This window comes from Labrus bergylta, chromosome 8 (genome assembly GCF_963930695.1).
Source record: "Labrus bergylta chromosome 8, fLabBer1.1, whole genome shotgun sequence".
Taxonomy (NCBI): Eukaryota; Metazoa; Chordata; class Actinopteri; order Labriformes; family Labridae; genus Labrus; species Labrus bergylta.
In genome coordinates this window covers 22110740-22120766 of record NC_089202.1, presented here as the reverse complement: position 1 = coordinate 22120766, position 10027 = coordinate 22110740, and the positions used below count along the sequence as shown (strand labels likewise).

Genomic DNA, 10027 nt, shown 5'->3' with positions numbered 1-10027 from the left:
ATAACGTTATGTGATATAACCGTGAGCTGCTGTGGCTCAGTTGGTAGTCAGTTGTCTCCAGACAGAAAGGTCAGGGGTTTGATCCCCAGCTCCTGCAACAACATGTCAGATGTGTCCTTGAGCAAGACACTTAACCTCAAGTTGGCATATGAATGGATTAGTTACTTCTGATGGTCACTTTACATAGCAACCTCTACCATCACTGTGTGAAAGTGTAGGTGTCAAAGCAATTTGAGTAATCAGAAGACTAGAAAAAGTCCATTTAGCATAAATCAGCTTAGTCTTCTTTATTTTTCCCTTTGCAAAAACTTTAAAATGTGAACACACTGTACACATTTAGGTGTAAACATATCGCATCTAAAACATTTCCCTGTCAGCGTATCTTTGTGTTGAAATCTTTGTATCAGGGTTGACAGATATACGCTCCTGAAGGCTGATATGCATGCTCGAGTGACAATAATCTCCCCCCCAGTATACTACCAGACATCTGTGTTTACAAAGGCCTCTAAATCTGTATTTAAACCATCACACGCAACACATTCTGCATTTCTGCAGTATTCCTTCGACCTACAAACTTGTACCATACAGTAAGTTGCTTCCATCCTGTCAACCATCGTGTAGTCAAACAGATGAGGTTGTAGTTCTTTGTTGGTCCAGCTCGGACTGGAAAGTTTCAAAGCGGATGTTGCTCATGACCCACCTCTGTAGCTCAGCTGGCAAAAATGATTTTGTCATGTTTGTGTGGAACTGTTACCACCACTTACAGTTCCTAAGATGTAACTGGACAATAACCTTTTGAGGGAGGAGTTAAAGTTGGGTATTCTGTCATCACTTTTCTTTTTAGAGACTTATGTTTTAGTTTGAGGAGTGCTGTCCACCAGCGTTTTGTCATATTTTGGCCAGATGCAGGAAAGCAGTCCATGTGAAGAGAGCAAAAAAGGCAGAACCAAATCCTCTGTATCCTGCAGTCATCTAACAACGATTTAGGAGACATCATCTCTTAACTCTTTTTAAGCTCAAGTTGTAAGACCGTAAAGAATCACAACATAGCCAGTAGTTTGTAAATGCTGGCTACACTGTGAGCCCTGTGGAGTTGGCCATTACTCCCAAGAGGTCATGAAAGCCAATGAGTTTCTAGGTTTTTGTATTCTGGGATACTTATCGTGAGATATTTAAAATACTTCAAGACATCAATAAAATGCAGAAACAAACCTCTTGATAACGTGGACGATATCAGCGCAGAGCTATTTTCAAAAGAGGAACGTTTGAATGGATCATTTAAAACAAACTAAAGTCTGTGAACCTTAACCTGAACTTTTCAGCTATTAAAGACCTCATTAGTTTGATTTGGCTCAGAACCAAAAGACATATCAGAGCCGCATTACCTGCAGCAGCTCGTCCGAAACCCCTCGGTTCGCTCGGACATAGGCCAACATTGTCTTTAAAATAGCCCCTCGCTGGACGGCCCGGTTTGTCTGTGATTGAATAACGAGCGCACAATCAAATTCAGGAGTCTCAGAGGGCAGAGGAAGTTCAAACTTTAACTGAGTTTCTGCGACTTGTTTCCTCGACTTAGTGCTTCTGAGTAGCAAGGTATATTTTTTTGACAGCGAGCGTTTTGCACATGAAGGTGAATCAAAATGACTCACAGTCAAATCCCCCTGAAATATTAGCACATGGCGTTACTCCCTGCGTCTCTGTCAGTGATTCATCGTTTACAAGTTAGTGAGTAATTTCCCCGCTGCTTTCCACCTGGTTACAACTGACAGCCGTGTCTAAATCCCACCCACAGACCTAGCACTAAATAACCAGTGATCACTCTGTTATTAGTAATCACCTGTTTCCTGACACTCCCAGCCTCATCCTCTCTTGACAATCAACGTTAACTGTAATTGACAAACTTCAGAAACGTCGCTGTCTGCACACATTTCTCCCCATGTTAACTCTGCAGCTCGCTGTGCTCGAGCTGCGCGTTAGTGTGTAATAGACGCTATTAATAAAGACGAACCATGCGTGACTTCTCTTTCTCTCTGCAGCCGCCTCTCATGGCTGACTCCTTACCGGGGATTCAGTTGTGTGAGTTTGGATCAGTCTAATCACATTTGTTTAATTAAGCACAGCTAATAGACTCTCCAGGAGATAGGGCGTCTCACTGTGACGGCAGCGGCGCGTTGAGATGCATGTCAAACACGGCGGCCTGATATTACAGCGCCGCGGCCCCCACAGCCTCTGTGCTCAGAGACGTGCCCGACGACGTCCGGCCATGCTCGCAGGCCTGACACAGACAAGCTGGATGTTGAACAGTGAAGGATGCCGACAGATGGGTGGATGGATGTCTGCAGTAGGTCTAACATCACCTCTGTGGTTTTCGTTGTGTGCAGAATGCTTTACAACGTCTTGAATTGAACGCTGCCATGACGGACAATCTGAGTTTGACACCGTTTGCATGTAGATAGTGTTGTCCTCAAAGCAACTAACCTGTGAGGTTTCCCCCCCAAAAAAAGAGATGTCTGCTGTTGTGATTTGAACAAATATTAATTTATAAAAAGCTTCGAGCTTCGCAGTTCTTAAAATATGTTGTATGGTTTCTCCTCCGCATATCAATCAATCTTTATTTGTACAGCGTCAGTTCATAACAAATGTTATCTCGAGACGCTTTACAAAACAACAGGTAGAAGACTGAACACATCGTTATGTTACAAAAGAGAAATGGGATAATCTGCAGGAAAGGATTTCTTCTTTGTATTCCTCTCGTTCCTGTTGTCCACACTTCCTTGCCGTTGAGGTGGAGGTCGGAGCAGGAATGCATGAATGAGGACGGTGGTGGTTTAGGGGACGACACAGTCCGATGGTGGTGGCTGGGCGTCAGGGACGTCGGGTGGTAGTAATACCAGATCACCTTACTGTAGGTTGGGGGAGCTCCGTCTACTCCAGAGCCTGGCTTCTGCTGCCGGGACAAGACCTCCTGAGCTTCTAACACACTGACACAGAAAGGGTGGAGGGGGGGTTATCTGGTGCCCCTCAGCGCCTCTTCAGATGTAATGTTGATAAAGTGATGGGGTATACACTGGACTGTCTGTGCATAATGTTTTATTGTGAAATTCACTGGATGCTCCATGCGTTCCCATGTATGACATCCTGTCCAGAAGTGCTGGAAACGTTTCGGTTGAAAATAGACTCGGAGCGTATTTCAAGTGAAGCGACTCACAGTGTAGATAGCATGAGCATTGACTCGAGAGGTCATGATCAGCTCCAGAGTGCAGCAAACACAGATCCCGTGGGGTTGAGCGGGAAGACTCCCACACTGCTGACATTTTCTTTCACATTTGTCCATGAAAACAAATCAGAGTTTGTCCAACAGGTGACTTCCTCTGCCCAAATACAAACTCAGCAGCTAAGTAAACCATCTTTCCTGCACTGAACTGATGTGACACAACAGATCTTCATCTTCTGATGCCTGCCACATTATTTGTCAATGGGCTGATGTCGGTCCACAGGGCTCATATTGGCGTTTAAGCGATGCATCTGTGCATCTCGGAGATTACAATTTTCACCCAGAAAAAGAAAAACTCCAAAAAGACTACAAATATGGGAGTTCCTGTTCGGATTGTGTCACTTAAAACTTGTCATCTTATAGATAGTTATAGATCATCTTTATTGTTCCAGGTGATCATAGGAGAGATGTGGGATCAGGTGGTAAGAATCTGAAATCGATCCAGCATTTAAGAGGATTTGTTTTGTTTGATTAACAGGAAACTACAAGAAACCAATCACAGCACGGCCCTCGTGGTTTGATTGATCTTTATTTGAGTGTGTTTCAGGAACACCTACCTGTGGCATGAAACCTGCAACTTTCCTCTCACTGAGTCCTCAAACATCTGGGCAGCTGCTGATGCTCTCCACGCGCAGTAATGTACGGAGTGACACCGAGCTGCCACAGCTGATGGGAGAGTTCACACCACACAGTAATTACTTCAGTGGGCTGTTTTCTTTCGCCCAGCTGACTGACATCTCATTAACATCCGGAGGCGTGTGCGCTTTGAAGGCGCCGCTGTGGGTCAGCTTTTATTGTTTTGATCGGCTCTCATCTCCTCTGTCCTCCTTGGCAGCGTGCAAAATGAGGATTAATAGTGTTTCATCCGAGAAGGTGAGCGCCGGAGTACTTCTGTTTCAAAGAGAGAGAAAAAGAGAGAGAGAGGAGGGGGAAAAGACGAGGAATCCACTCTTCAGTTTTCAATTTCTGCCGAGCAATCAGAGGAACAAAAAGTCTGAAAAATCCAGTGCTTACCCCGGATAGAGCAGACAAGTGTTCGTCTCCTCAGGAATCCTTGTTAATCTTTAAAAGGTGAGCGATTATCAAAGAGCGACAGAAGAGAGTTGCAAAGGCTAACCACAAAACCAGAGCAGCACAAAGTGGCTGAGCATTCCAGATTTAGACGAGACGTCTGTCTTTTAGCTCGTGGGCATCTTTCTGAGACAAATTACTTTCACTCGTCAATAGCCTGTAATTAAAATATACCCACTTGATGGAGAGGCAGCAGTGTCTCTCTATTTAGTTATGGGTTGGAAAGATTAATTCTGGGGTGTATAACCCTTGTAATTTTCCAAGTGCTTTTTATTGTTTTAGGATGGGGGGGGGGGGGGGAGTGCAGACGATTGAAACGTCTCAGCTCAAGGTCTGCTTTGATTTGTTTACACTTCACACACATTTCACTTCTCTTCTTCTGTGCCCTCTTTATGCTTCTGCAACATAGCTGCACATTATCAATTTGAATTAATGTTTTGGAACTCGTCCACGGCTCCCTCACACGTCTCTGCTGCGCCGATAATCTTCTCTGGGTTTGAATGCTGAGGTCAGGGGGGCTGCTGCTGCTGCTTTTAAAATCAGGAGAATCAAGAGACTTTGGCAACAAACAAAAAGAAAAACTCTCTTACAGACTGAGGTCATCATCAGCTGCCCTCCTCCTCCTCCTCCTCCTCCTCCTCTCTCCTCTCTCTCTCTCTAAAAACTCTGTTTGAAATGAGACTCAGTGGTCCCCCTTGTGGCCAAAGCAACAACTGCAGCACATGTGGGGCTTTTTTTTTTTTTTTCGGAGGCAGCAACATGAATTGTTGGATAAAACACAGGCTGCATTGAAATCACCAGCTGTTGTCTGTAATGATGAAAACATCCCTAACTTAGCATGAATTTATAATTATGCAGAAAGCAAATCTGAATCTCTTTACTGGAACTTTTCAATTCTCATTCAAGCTCCCAGGAGAGAGAGCGAGAGAGAGAGAGAGAGCCAGTGTGAATCATATGCAGAGATTGTGTGTGTGTGTGTGTGTGTGTGTGTGTGTGTGTGTGTGGGTGTGTATGTGTGTAAGTGTGATTTTTTTCTCCATCTTTGTTGTTTTTTTTTAAATGCAGATTTCAGTTGCTTCATAATGAAACTTTTGTGGAGACCCAGAACCACAACAAATGAACTTTTCTGAGAAGTATTTGTATGTATCGGCTTACAATAAGAGCTCCAGTCCTTCTGTCTCCTCTCTGACAGAATACACTCACTGCGGACAATCAGAATAATTTTCATGATTTGTCAAACCTTTCTTCCATCTCTCTCTCTCTCTCTCTATCTCTCTCGCCCTCATTTGTTCTCTTACATTGGCTGCTTTTAGCTCTTTTTTTCCCTCCACGCTGATTCTATTTTCAAAGGGACGTGTAAATTAAGTGTAAATGTAAATGGATCAGTGTGTTATTTATGCTAAACCCTGCAAGAGAAAACACATTCATATTGTAAGTAAACAGCTGCATTACCTGTGGGCTCCTGCACACCTGCTAGAGCAGAGCAGTTAGCCTGTGTGCAGATGCAAACTGTCAATCATCTCACACACACACACGCACACACGCACACACTCACACACACGCACACAAATAAATTCTTACACACAATAAATGAGTGTAAATGTGTGCAAGGGTGCACAGAAATCTAAAAACAGATGCATGACACAAATATATACGTGCAATCAAACCACAATTTGTGACACACACACACACACACACACACACACACACACTCACATACACAATGGGCTCACATAGGTACTAACCACATGTGCAGGAGCTACACACAGACACACACACACAGGATGGACGGAGACATCACACAGATTGGGTGAAGGACACATTTTTCTCCCTGCATGAAAATGTAATCTTAACTTCTATTTTTAAAATTGAGAAATATTCATACATAATCATATATAAGGATGATAACAGGATCCTTCATCTCCTCACTGCTTGTAACATGCTCTTTATTAAGAACATTTAATTTAATTTCTCTGAAACTTGAGATCTGTTTTTTCCCCCCACAGTCTAATTTCAGACTTTGGCAGGAAAGGGGGGAAAAATACGCGACATATATCCTTTACTTTTCCCGCACTGCGTGTCAACAGAGTTCCAGCTGAAAATCAATTAAATTAGCACAAATACATTTCGACAGTGTGAGGGCGCAAATAAAAGCTCCGTTATCTGTCGCTGTCCTCTGTGCCTCGGCTGATTCTGCTCCGGGCTGTGTTCTTAAAGATGTCCAAGAAAATAGGGAGAAAAAAAAATCAAATTATTCTGCTCTCCACGTAAATTTTAACAAATTTGCATTCCTAAAGCGTAGATATTTATTTTTAATTTTTTTGGATAGGCCCGGCGGAGGATTCTTTAATGTGATGGAGCGGCTGAATGTGTGTGTGTGTGTGTGTGTGTGTGTGTGTGAGAGAGAGATGGCCGGAGTTCAACCAAGTTACAGCATTAAAATAGCAACAGCTTGCTCTAGTTTAAAAAAATGATGCATTAAGAATGATAACAGGGGAAATAACCGAATAATAATTATTACTTATCAAGAAAAGAAAAGCTGAGTTAAGTGTTCAGACTGGAGAAATGAATGGGAGAAAACCAGCTCTCTGATAACACTGCACGAGTCAGAATGAAGTACAAACTTTTATTATTTGGGGGAACTTTTTTCTGTATTATTTCTGCACACTTCCAAACACATAGAGACAGATAAAACCCTTTAAGAAAGCAGCTTTGTGCGTCTGCAGGAGCACCTGATGTAAAGCAGACTATAGCGGCTTTACGGTTTCATATTCCCCCGCAGGTGTTCGGGGAGTGAAGCTGGCAGGTTGCCCTCCTGTTAAAACAACACGCTTTGACTCTTTACGGCGCAAAACGCGCAACGCCACTGCGCCCAATCGACTATTTAGCAGACTTTTTACCCTCTTCTTCTTCTTCTCTTGACATGCAAACATGTGGCGTGTAAATATGAAAATGAATGAGTGTGAGAGCTCTCCTGGCACTGACTTCTCTCTCTCTCTCTCTCTTTCTCTCTCGCTCTCTCGCTCTCTCTCTCTCTCTCTCTCTCCCCGTGTCCCCGGAGAGCAGCGCGTCGGAGAGGAGCGGCTGTAAAAACCAAAGTGGGGCAATGAGACAAGCTGCGCCACAGCTGGCAAATCATCGATTTGAGCATCAGAAACGGGGAGGGGCGGTTCGTTTACCTGCCACCCTCTCAAAGCAGCCCTTCCTCACATGCCGCTACTCTCCTCTCTCCTCTACTTCACCCCCGCTGCCCGCAGCGCACGGTTGCTCGCATTTCTGCGCTCCATCCGCCGCGTGTGCGCTCTTGCAACTTCAACCTCCCGCCTGAGCGGTTTCTTCAAGACGACTCCCTCCCCCTCACCCTCATCCTCACCCTCCTCCTTCTCTCAGACACAGGACTTTTGACTTTTTTAAAGCAGTTTTTTCCTCCCACAGAGCAGTTGCCTATTTTTGGATCTCTCGCGGTGGAGCAGTGACAAGAGGTTGCTCAACTTTTGATGGAAAACAAGAGGTCGGGCGACTGCTGACTTTAAAGGTACGCTCTCATCGTGTCTCTGTGCTGTCATTCTCTCTATATACTTTCTCTGCGTGTGTTATAAATCACTTTTATTTTAGTGCATGACTCATACAAATTAGGAGCATCTCAGAGGATTTATAAGAATAAACTCTGTTCTACATGAATTCAAAGCAGCTTGCAGACCTATCTCCTAAATCACTTAAAACCCACACACACCAAGAGTGGCTGCTGGGGTTTAATATTTCATAACGTAAAAAAAAAAAAAAAAAAAAACGCAGAATGAATGCCATGCTTAATGGTAAATATAAATGCACGCATTCAGAACTTTCTTTTTTTTTTTTTTACCATCTAATTTTTAATGTGCAGAAAGAGGCCTGTGTCATTTCTGCACGAATGAGCAAAGCACTCGTGATATTGGCGGGGTTAAGTACATCCATCTCCTCTAATTCATTTAACAACTTATTCAGCGCGCAGCACAGGAGCGAGGAGAGATGCTGCCATCCTGCTCCTCTTGCTCATCAATTCATCAACTATATGTTTGGAATAAAAGTTATCAATTTTATCCCAGAATTATGCGCCTTAAAGAAATATTTTAGCATCTCACATTGTCATTAAATCAGGCCTTTGGTTAAGATTTCCCTCCCTGTAATAAAGTGTGTGTTCTTCTCAAAGTGCTGACATGTCTGTTGGAAATGCTGCAGCCAAACTGCCCATCTACTTTTACTACTTTTTATTAGGCCATTAGAGCCACTTCATTTATTCTCTCCTCACACTTAATATTTAATTACATGTCAACTTGCTTCAACACTTTTATCGCTGTAGCATGAAACACTTTGTGCAACTGTTAAAACACACACACACACACACACACACACACACACACACGAGGACACAGGAAGGTGTTTTTAAAAAAAAAAAATCAGGTGAGAGAGAGAGAGAAGCACGTGGAAACAAACAGGTGAAGAATTTATTGCTCTCTTGCTGCCTGACTTGGTGTGAGACATTCATGTAGATGAGGAGATAAAGAGTCGTTATAATAATGCTGCTCGGGCTGCCTTGTGGCTTTTGTCACAGTGCTGATAAAGTCATTTCAGGTACAACCAGACATGTGTGTGTGTGTGTGTGTGTGAGAGAGACAGGGATGGAGAGCAGTTATGAGAAGATGTATTGTCTTCTTAAAAGTGCGTGGGCTCTGATGCTCTGTGGTTTACAGGTTTTTTAATGCTTTCACTCTGTGCTCTTTAGAAAAGAGCTGACATTTCACACACCGGCACGGCCAGTGGCTCTCACTCAGCTATGAGACCATTTAAATATAGAAAACCAGCACAAATACCCTCACAAAGACACCGTCATGCATCCGTCTTGAAGAATTTATTTGTAAAAATCAGCAGCGATGCCTCGTTTCAAAAAGGATGAAAGGCAAAGAAAAAGGGGGCTTTTAAAAATCCATTGAAGTTTGTGTTGAATCAGAAACTTGATCAGATAATTAAAGAGCTACAAGATTTTTTTTTTCCCCCGGATGTAATCTGCAGCCGTCAGCGTCACTGGTTGTTGTTTGTCACCTCGCTGTTTGTCAGGGGAGTTGTTTGCTTTTTTTTTTTCTCACTCACATGCGATTACGAGGTCAAAATTGGCACCGCTGCATGGAAAAAAACAAAACAAATCAGGTTATGGTACAGCAGCGGGCCAGTTTTTCTCCTTTTATCTTGTGCAGATCTGTGGCAGCTCAAGGTGGCTGTGGCTTATCTGGTCAGTGCCTTTGACAGCAGAGACGCAGCTCTTTTCCTGTCTCAGGCTGCCATGTGTCACTTCTTGTAAAAGTCCTCTGGCGAGACCAAAAAAGCTCCAGAACGTTAAAGCAGAACTTCTCCTCGCCTTTATCTTAAAAGAAAAAACCTTCTTTTTTTGGGGGTGATAATTTTCTGGTTGTGAAAGTGGCACAAAAACAACAGACACATCCTCAGCGGCGCGTTGATCTCATTGGCAAAAAATGTCTCCTCTTAAACTTGTTTGGCAGGAATGATAAGAATCAGAGTGTGAGGACGACGACGGCGGCGACGGCATTGAGCACGACTGCCAGGTCACACACATCCAGCAGTAAAGCCTAAACATCTGTCACAGCTTATTAGTGTGTAATGAATTCCTTTGACTGTGTTCACAGTCCT

General features: G+C 43.5%; 1 protein-coding gene across 9 annotated transcripts in view; it reads left to right on the top strand.

The window, feature by feature from the left end:
• Positions 1-7430: 7430 nt before the first annotated feature.
• The window catches only part of satb1b (SATB homeobox 1b), a 65640-nt gene continuing 63043 nt past the window's right edge, over positions 7431-10027 (top strand). For 4 of the 9 annotated variants that reach the window (XM_029278569.2, XM_065957745.1, XM_020640422.3 and 1 more), the window contains exon 1: positions 7432-7880. The gene's annotated coding sequence lies outside the window, so the exon portion shown is untranslated. Of the gene's footprint in view, positions 7881-10027 lie in introns of all 9 variants that reach the window. The other 5 variants (XM_065957746.1, XM_029278568.2, XM_020640419.3 and 2 more) reach the window with 2 other exon arrangements.